Raw genomic sequence first — 10,008 nt, 5'->3', positions numbered from 1 at the left:
TTAGCCGTCTCCCGCGTCCGTCAGGGCGCGGGCCCCGCCCCCCGCTGCAGCACGGGCGGTGCGGGGGGCGCGTGCCCGGCGCTGCGGCGCGGGGCGGCGGGAGCGCGCCTGCCCCCCCTCTCCCCCTCAGACAGAGATGCCCCCGGCCCGGCTCCCCTCGCTCGCAGCCCCCGGGGAGCGCTCCCGCGTCACTCCCCGCACGGTCACACACACGCGGGGTCCCGCCCGAGAGTCCCCGTGCAGCCCCTCCTGCCCCGGCCCGCCCGGCACAGCCACTGCTTTTCCCCACCTGAGACATCACCCTGAGGGTTTTCGGGCTCTCGCCCCTTTGCCCGGCACCTTCTCTGGGTCGGGTGGGGAGGCAGGAGGTGCAGCACCGCGAAAAGGGCCATTCGCTGCCCCTCTGAGGGTCTCTCGGGCTCGCTGGTGCCGGGTGGGTTCCGGGGTCTCTCGGGGGCTGCTGGACCACGAGCTCAGCGCTGCCGCAGCGGGGGAGACTGGGATGGAGGCTTGAGCAACGTGATGGCCTCGCCTGGCCCTTTCCAAAGCCTTTCCTGTGGTTTCTTTCTGCCTGAGCTTCCCGGGGACCACACGTGGTGCGTTCAGCCTGCCGGGAACGGGCACAGCCTCTCCCCACATCCACGGCCAGCCAGAGCTCGGGGGTTCCCCTTCCAGGGCTGGAGGATTCCCATCCCAGGGCTCAGGTGTTCCCATCCCAGAACTCGAGGATTCCCATCCCGGAGCTCGGGGGTTCCCGTTCCAGAGCTCGGGGGTTCCTGTTCCAGAGCTGGAGGATTCCCAGGTGCCGGCGCTGCCTTTCCCCGCCCGGACCGAACGCATACGCGTGGCTCGGGAATCAGAGCTGTTTTGGTGGAAGGAACCTGTGTGAGATCCGTCTGACTGGGAGCGGGGTGAGGAGCAGAGGGAAGTGGCAGGAGGGAGCATCAAACCTGTCCTGGGGCAAACCTGGAGTGGGAAATCCCGGAAAGGGCTGGGGATGGCAGTAAGGATGTGTCCCATTTTTCCTGTGCTTAGAAGCAGGGCTTTATATGGATTACCCGCACAAACAGGTGTTTCAAAGCAGTGCCTGCCATTCCAATGCAACTTGGCATTTTTGGACAGGTTGCTCGGTTCAAAAGGAGACAAACCACGGGGAGTCGGGCTCCTGGCAGGGAGCTGGGAATCACTGGGTCATCTCTGCTCATTCTGCACACAAATCAGTTCAGGAGCAACTCCTGGCACTCGCATTTCTGGAGAAGGTTCCCTCTTAATTACCATTTCAGTGGGAGGGCTCGTACATCCTGTTTCTCCTAAAAATCAGGGTGTTGACTCGCAGGCAGATGAAAGCCCAAAGGCTGAACTGGTTCCTCCCCTGTGTTTCGCTGTGCAAGGACTGTGCCACTCCTGTGGCCACTGCCCCGAGCAGCCACAGGCAGCAGAGCCAGACCAGCACCACGTGCACTTTGGGTTACCTAAATACATCCAGTGTGCCACATTTCCCAGGATTCACAATTTTTCCTTGCTCAGCCATCAGGTCTCCAGGAGAGGAGATACTCAGCCAGAGCAATACCAGCACTTCAGCAGCACCAAGACTGCAACAGAGAAGCCTGATGGGTGTTTTGCTCCCTTTGGAAAGACATGGACACTGGAGTACCATCATCACCAGTTATGGTCACCTCTTGAGGAAGCCATAGATGGTGCAGCATCCACACCTCAACACCTCCACACAGCACTGCTTCCAGCTTCACTCAGAAAACTTCCATTTTTAGGCATACAGCAACTTTTTAAAGAGGAATAGAAACATCACCCAGAAAACATTAGACACAAGCTGTTTGAAGAGCTTAGTTTCTTGTAGAAAATTATTTGCACGGAAAATCTTTGAGGATCCTGTAGATGCCACATGGAGTGTGTCAGGGTTATAGCACTGGGTTATTTTATCACACTATTATTTTTATCCAGGCCGGTGTTAGGAAGGAATTCCCCAAATCCACTAAATGTCTTTAACCTGTGGAGGGAAAGATGATATTTCAGTCTTACCCAGGAGACTGGAAAGAGCAGAGACTGAAAAGAGCAAAAAGAAACATTTTTCTCATAGGGTTTTTTATTTGAAATAGAAGCTCAGCTGGTCCCTAATCCTAAAATTGTTTCCATACCTTTACACAGGAGGCTCATAATACCATTCCTACCACGTGCTTAAGACAAAGCCTGTCCTATGGGTGTTTCCAGAGTTAGAACCAGGCAGGTAAATAAGAACCACTTAAAGCTAAAGCAGCACTTGGGATTTTTAAAACAACGTGGAGGATTTAGGCAAAAAATGCTCCATTCATTTGTAATTTAGAGGTCTTACTACTGGTGACATGTACTGGAAAGCTCGTTTCCATACTGGGTGATGTGCACCTCCATCCCCAGACTGCCTGGGACAGCACTGGGCAGGATGAACTTCTGCAAGGGGAAAGCACAGCCCTGAACCCCACAGCTGTTTGTTCTGTCCCATATCCCTACCAGCATCCACAAATAAGCCCAACAACCATTGTTCCTTGACTATTTGGCACTTTTGCTTCCTACAGAGACTGGTGCCTCCCTGCCCTGCTTTCTGTCTGCAGCAGCTTTTGGGGGCATCTCCAAGAGTTACAGACCCGGGTCTGGCCTCCCCCAGCAGCCCCATGTCACTGCAGAGCATCTTTCTGGGTCAAATTTGTTCTTCAGAACTTCAAGTCTTGAACAATTCTGAATGGGGGTTTAGAATTAAATAAGTGGTGACAAGGGGACACATAAATAAAATCCATGTGGATTCAGTTTCCAGTTCAAATCCTGACCTGCTGTGACTTTGGGTAGTCGTGGCACCTCCCCTGCCCTCGCTCACCCTGCAGAGGGGAGAGACTTGGCTGTGCCCATTTACCATGGCAGAGATGAGGTCACGTTTGTACAGTGTGCTGTGACCCCTCCGAAGGAAGGTGGAGGAAAAGGTTGAATTGCTCACGTACAAACTGCCTGCTTTGTTGCGTGGGATCAAAACAGAGAAGTGCAGGAATAAAAGATAAATTATTCCACGAGAAAATTACTTTATAATAAACATTTCTATGTGAGAAGCTTGAAAGGAATTGGAAATTCAAGCCTCATATTTAATGCTTGAGTTTCAAAGCTTTCCAAGCTGTACTAAATGACAGTAAGATGAGGTTACATTTATTTCTTGCAGCAGACTGTCCTCCAGGGCCAAACTGGTTATTTTATCTCGTGTGTCAATAGGAAACATTCCAAAACAGGAGGTGTTCTCCAGGGCACCATGCAGGGATCAGCACCAAACATGAGCTTCATTGTCTCACCCAGCATATATTTCAGTCCTGGGTAGTTTAAAAAGTTCACTAAATCAGGAATGGAAAGTCTGCTCCTTCCTCTCGGAAGGGGGTTGCACAAAAGTTGTTTGGCCAGGCTGCAGTGAACCTGATGTCAGATCAGCAGAAATAGCCACCTCTGCAGTGGGTGAGTCAAGGCCTGAGCAGCAGCAGAGTGACAGATTTGCACTCCCTCTGAGCACACCTCCATGCAGACGTTTCTTCATAGGTCATACTGGAAACCAAGACACTCCACAGAGCATCTCGAGCCTCTTTGATCAGGAAAGGCTGAAGTGAAGGACCCAGGATGAGATCTACCTTGGATCACGCTGCAACCACGCAGGAGCAAGACTTGGACATGCATGGGGCACCTGTGCTCACCTGCTCCTTACTGTCTCCCTTCCTTCCCCTTTCCTCCACCCACCACACTGGGAAGGAGCGGAGACTGGGAAGGCAGAGCAGGATTTTCGCAACCAAGCCTTTTTGGCAGTATCTCTTCCCTCAAGAGTATCTCTTCCCTCAAGGAAACGGAGGGCTCATTCACCAGTCTCTGCCTAAAAACAGCCAGGAATCTGAACCTCCCTTTTCCCCTGGAAGCAGGAGCTTGTCTGTGAGATCTGTGCTCCCCCGCCCCGCTCACCACACCCTGGGATCGGAAACAGTCCCCGGGAAAACCACATGCGGCAGGTTTGGGGAGCTGCCCTCTTACCTCTGTCCAACTGGGAGCTTGCAGTTCACTGGGCTGGATTCTCATCCCAGTTACACCAGTTGGCACTGCAGAAAGCACTTCCTGCAGTAGGAAGGCCAGAAGAAAGACCAAGCATGATCTTAGTAAAGCACAAGACGGATCAACTACCTTGGTCTTACTGGCCAGACGTCCTTCAGTCAGTGGAGTTGTAACTTTAAGCAGCAGAAAGCATTCTCACTGGAGCTGATGTGGTTAATGTAAATTGGAACTGAAAATGAGATCAGAATTGGTAACTGATACTATAGGTAAATGGTAAATATTAGATCAAGCAAGTAGTTCAGTCTTGCAGCTACATCTGTAAGTGATGGGTTGTCTTTTTATTAAAAATGGTTTTTGTAAAGCCCAAAGGCTTCTTTGGGTGAATTCAGAGATCCTAATGTATAGGAAATGAACTTGTCTTCTAATCTTCATCATTTTTGATTGATAAAAATTCTCTTTCCCTTTCTTTTCTCTCACAACTTTTCTATTTCAATAGATTTCATAGAAAGAAGTTTAATAGGCATCTTAGGATCAGAGGGTAAGTCAAGGTGGAATGGACCAAAAAGGATCATCTAATTCAACCTCACTAGGATTTTGTAGGCTTAAAAGACACAAAGAAAACAGTGGGGGTTTCCCACGGAGCCACTTGCAAAGGGCACATTCCTGGAGACCTCTGTCTCATCCAGAACTGGCCTTTACTCAGCACAACTGCAGGATTAGGTGCGTGGATGCCAACGGGACGAGCACGTCACACATTCCTCTCCCCAGGGCAAAGATTCCCCTCCTCACATTTGGGCCTTGGGGTGTATTTGTAGCCTGGTCTCTCATGGCCCATCTCCCATAGACAGGTTTAGTGCATCATTCCTGGTCCAGTACCCGCCTTGCCTACCCTGGCTGTAAACTCTGTTCATCTCCTGTCCCCCTGCCCACACTGCCAGGGCTCACGGAGTGGTTCCTAATTTGAACTAAGTGCCCCATTTCTGTCTGGGCAATCCCAGCAGGGTTTTTCAGATTTGTTACATACAAACACAAAAGTGGTGCCAAGGAACACGAGCCCCCTGCATGGCCCAGGGTTTGGGCTGGAGGGGCTGGGCAGAAATGGGGAGGCTTCCCCTGGAAGAAGTCACCAAAGGCACCAAAGCCCCTGAGCAGGAGAGCTGAACTCTCCTTGTTTCTCACCACCCCACAGTGGCCCTTGGCTGGGCTGAAGGGACCAAATCCTTCCTCTCGGGCCAGAACCTGCTTTCAAGACCAATCACTCCTTTCTGGAGGAGACTTAACTAAATCCATCCAATTTTTACCCAATTAAAGGATCATCAAAGAGGAAACAGTGCTAAAAAGTTCCCATCAGGGCATATCCAGTGCCCCCCTTGGCAGAAGCCCTGGCTGTGCCCATTGCACAAGGAGCAAAGGCACAGCAGACTGGGGGACATGCCAGGGCCGTGCCAGGGTGGGTGGGATGCTGAGGGAGGAAGGGACACTTGGGCCAGGGCTGCCCCAGGTGTCCCCCAGCCCACATACAGCTGGAACAGGATGGGACCCACAGTGGCAACCAAGCCTGTCCTTGCACATCCCAGCCCCACACACCGACCTCCCACCTGCCCATGGGGGGTCTTCCAATGCCCTGATGTTCCACAGAGGAGAAAACCATCCAGGGCCCACTGTGAGGAGCAAACAGCCAAGACCTGAGCCACAGACCACAGGGGAGAACCTTCCACCAAGAGTGGAGATCTGGCGGCTGCTGTGGTGTCTTGGGAACCTGGGGTCCACTTTTAAGGCAAATAATGCATTTGGGAGGTCTCCCTGCCTTGTGAGAAGGTGTGAACTCCTCAGGGTCCACCTGAGGAAGGCACAGACATTGTCAAGCGCATCAGCAGGTCCCACCAGACCGCCAGCAGTCTCCAGGGCCAGCAGCAACTCCAGTTTCTTCAGAGCTGACCACAAGAGCTTGTGTCTGCTTAGAAAACCACAGAAAAGCATTCCCAAACCCTGCCTCGTGTTTGGACATGGGGCACAGGTACTGCCAGCTCTCCTGACCTTGTAGAACCCTCTCACACTTGTAAAGTGTGCCTTTGCAGGGCCAGCCTTCAGCCCTGCACCCTCTGACCATCCCCAGTCCCCTGCAAGTGGCAAGTAACAGCGTGCAGGGTTTGCCCAGGCAATTCTAGTGTACTGGGGGTTTTCCCAGCTTCACTTGGAGCCTCCCGTTCGACTCTGCAGCCTTTAATTGGGGCTGATTTACAGCATTTTTATTGCTGCAGACAGCCAGCAGTTGGCACAGCAGGCAGCTTTAATATTACTTGTGCATTTTGTTATTGAATCACCAGCTTGGAAGGCAACTGCAGGGCTTTTTATAGCTGCTGCCTGCTCAGGAGCAGCCTGGCACCACAGCTCCTCCCTGGGCTTTGGAGAGCTCCCTCTCACCCTCGGGGCCAGCGGGAGCAGATCCAGCTGACCGTCAGCAGACCCAACAGCAGGGCAGGGGTTTGTCTGAGCTGACAGGCCAGGGAGCCACTCCTTGTGCTCAGCAGCTCCAGCACTGTTCAGCCACTGCTTTGGGGATCATCAGTGACTTTGCTACCCTGTAAGGTTGGCCTTGAGGTTTTTGACTGGAGATTTTCACCCTTCCAGGGTGCAAAATGCAGCTTCTGCTGTAGAACAGGAGACATGTCCAGGCTGGACCTGCCCCGGGCTCCTGGTCACTCCCAGCTCAGCACAGCTCAGAGAGGAGCATGTCCAGTTGCTCTCACTGTCCTGTGTCCAGCAGAGGCTGTGGCAGATGCAGTGGCTGTAGGATGCATCTCGTGCTGCAGCTCAGCCTTTCCATCCATGGTATGACTGCCCTCCTTGGTCTCAGGGATGTGAAGGATCTCTGTCCTGGTCCAGTTCCCCTCTGTGCAGGGCCACAACAATGTGTGCCTGAAAGGGGGAGGGTGGTCTGCTCCTGTTAGCACAGAATCATAGAATGGGAAGGGTTTGGAAAGGACCTTAAAGCTCATCCAGCTCCATGGGCAGGGACACCTTCCGCTATCCCAGGTTGCTCCAAGCCCTGTCCAACCTGGCTTTGGACACTTCCAGGGATGGGGCAGCCACAGCTTCTCTGGGCAACCTGTGCCAGGGTCTTCCCACCCTCACAGGGAAGGATTTCCTCCATGTATCTCACCTAAATTTCCTCTCTTTCATCTTGAACCCATTACTCCTTGTCCCATCACTCAAGTTCCTGATGAACAGTCCCTGTCCAGCTTCCCTGTAGCCCCTTCAGATCCTGGAAGGTGCTGTGAGGTCTCCACACAACCTTCTCGTCTCCAGGCTGGACACCCCCAGCTCTTCCAGCCTGTCTCCATAGGGGAGGTGCTCCAGGCCTCTTACAAACTTCATGACCTCCTCTGAACTTGATCCAATAGTTCCACAACCTTCCAGCATGGTATTCCAGGTGGGGTCTCACAGAGCAGACTAGAGAAGGATAATCACCTCCTTCTACTCTCTGGCCATGCTCCTTTTGATGCAGTCCAGGATTTAGTTGGCATTCTGGGCTGCTGGGCTGATAAATTATCAATTTATCATGCAGAGTTTGTTTTATCATATTCCATTCAAAGGATCCCACTGCCCTTTACCAGCGTCCTCCTTGGGTATTCATCTTTGGCTTGGAAGCAGGAGGGTCAGGCCTCAGAGACACCAACATCCAGACACTGGTTACTGCCACCTGGAGAAACCCTCTCCCCTAGAAACCCAGCAGATGGAAGATAAGTTATTCCTGAGGGAAATTCCTGCAAGGGGAAGCAGTCAGTGTTCCTCCCATAGGGATACACTGCACAGGGATTCCCCTTGGCAGCCCACAGCCCCCACCTAACTCAATTCATTCAATCCAATTTAATGATTGACTGAACCCTCCCGGTTTAATTAACGAGCCAATACTCAGCTATCAGCAGGTCGTTCAGTTTGTAACTCATATGCCAGCCCCTTCCCTGGGCTGGGGAGGGAGGATGGGGGGATCGATCCCAGCGATCCCAGTGATCCCAGCGAACAAACTCCCTCAGGCGGTGAGGATGGGCAGGGTGAGGAGCAGTTAACCCCTGGCACAGCCCACACAGCACATCAGCACGGCAGAGCTCAGCTCCACTGTCAGATGGGTGCCAGCACCTCGCCTGATGCCAAAGAGAAAATGAACTTCCAAAGCCCTGCCAGGGTCAAGGTGCTTCCCCGTTTGTGGCCTGAGCACTGGGATCCTGCTGGCAGTGTCCAGAGCTCCAGGCTCTGTGCTGGCTGGGTGTACCTTGTTCCTAAGCCACAGCTCCCAAAGGATCACTGAATCCCAGAGTTGTTCTGGTTGGAAGGGACCTCTGGAGATCACCCAGTCCAAACCCCCTGCCAAGGCAGGGTCACCTGGAAGAAGTGACACAGGAGCTCCTCCAGGTGGGTTAGGAATGTCTTTTGGTGATGGGAAGGGTGGTGATGTGGTGAAGTGTCCCCAGCTGGGAGATGAGGACCTGAAGCATCTGCTGGTTGAGTGGGGAAACCTCCAGTTCTCCCCTACACACCCTGAGCAATCCCAGCATCAGCAAAGGGCTGGAGCAGAGCACTGAAAGCCCTCTATAACCCCAGCAGGGACAACTAAGCCATGAGATGACTTCTAAAATACCTCCAGTGCTTGTTCACACCCTGCAAATGGTGCTGGTTTGAGCTCCGATGGTGGAAAATGGGGGGTCTGCCATGGGAAGAACCACAGCACAGAGCTTGGAGCTCCTGGGTACCACAGAAATGGGTACCCAGAAATGGGTACCCAGAAACCAGAGATGCAAACTACTGTTCCTACAGTGTGGCACTGGGACTGAAAGGGCAGAGCATCATGGAAGCAGGGTTCTCCCAACATGCTCTTCTCTCCACTCTCATGAGCATCTCCTCATGAGCATCCCTGTTCCCACGTGCATCTCCTCGTTCCTGTGACCATCACCCTGCTCCCACACAGGCAGCATTCCCATTTCCCACCTTGGCCTGGGTGCAGCCCCTGTCAGGAGGATGGAGAAAACAGGAAAACACTCCTTGATAATTGCTCCCTGCTCACAGACAGAGGGCTGAGCACCACAGAGGTGATGCTTGGTAGAGCTTTAGGACGAAGAAGACAAAGGCGATTTGCAAATGATTCACTGATTTTGTTTTTAATTGGACTCGTGCCTTTCCTCATCTATTTAAGATGGATGAGATTGGTCTGAGCACCTGAAAAGGTTGTTTGTAAAACAAACACACAGGCTATTAATTATCCTGCATGTGAACCTTGGGTGTCTTTGACTTTGCTGGAAGGCACTGTAGGAAGGTCTGCTCTTCCACAAGGATGAACCCTGTTGGGTTCAGGTAACTGGGGCAGGTATTCACAGATCAGCAACCACCTTCAACTTAATCATCCACAACCCGGCTGGGGAGAGCCCACATAGCCCAGTGGCACCGGTTTAGTGAACCCATCTGGCCCAGGAATTTAAGGTCATCTGGAGACAAAGCCACTGCGACCTCCCCCACCCCTGCTGAACGATCTTGGTGCTGAATATTTAACAAAGACTTCCTTCCTCCTCCTGTATTTACACCCTGGGGTTTAAAGAGGCTGAAATGAATGTCTCTTTAGTAACTCAACTTTTCGTCATTGGTTTATTTATTTATTATTTCTCAGTTGTAATTTTATGTGCATGCTGTGATTCAATCACCCACAGGGTGGAAATAAAACCAGATTCTAAAAATAATAAAATACCACTTTTTTTGTTGTTTTCTGCTGGAACAACCTCTCAGGTGCTGCTGTGGCTCCAGGGCAGAGAGACAAGGGATTTTTCAATGTAAAATCATGTGGAAATAGGCATAGAGGGGCAGTGTTTGAATAGTGCTGAGCAATGATGGGTTTGCACGGTGCAAAGAACCCCAAGGGAGATGGAACAGCACAGAAGAAACAAGCAAAGCTTTGAGGTG

Source organism: Corapipo altera, unplaced genomic scaffold, assembly GCF_003945725.1.
Source record: "Corapipo altera isolate COAL_440 unplaced genomic scaffold, ASM394572v1 103, whole genome shotgun sequence".
NCBI classification, from domain to species: Eukaryota; Metazoa; Chordata; class Aves; order Passeriformes; family Pipridae; genus Corapipo; species Corapipo altera.
This window is presented reverse-complemented; position numbering follows the sequence as displayed.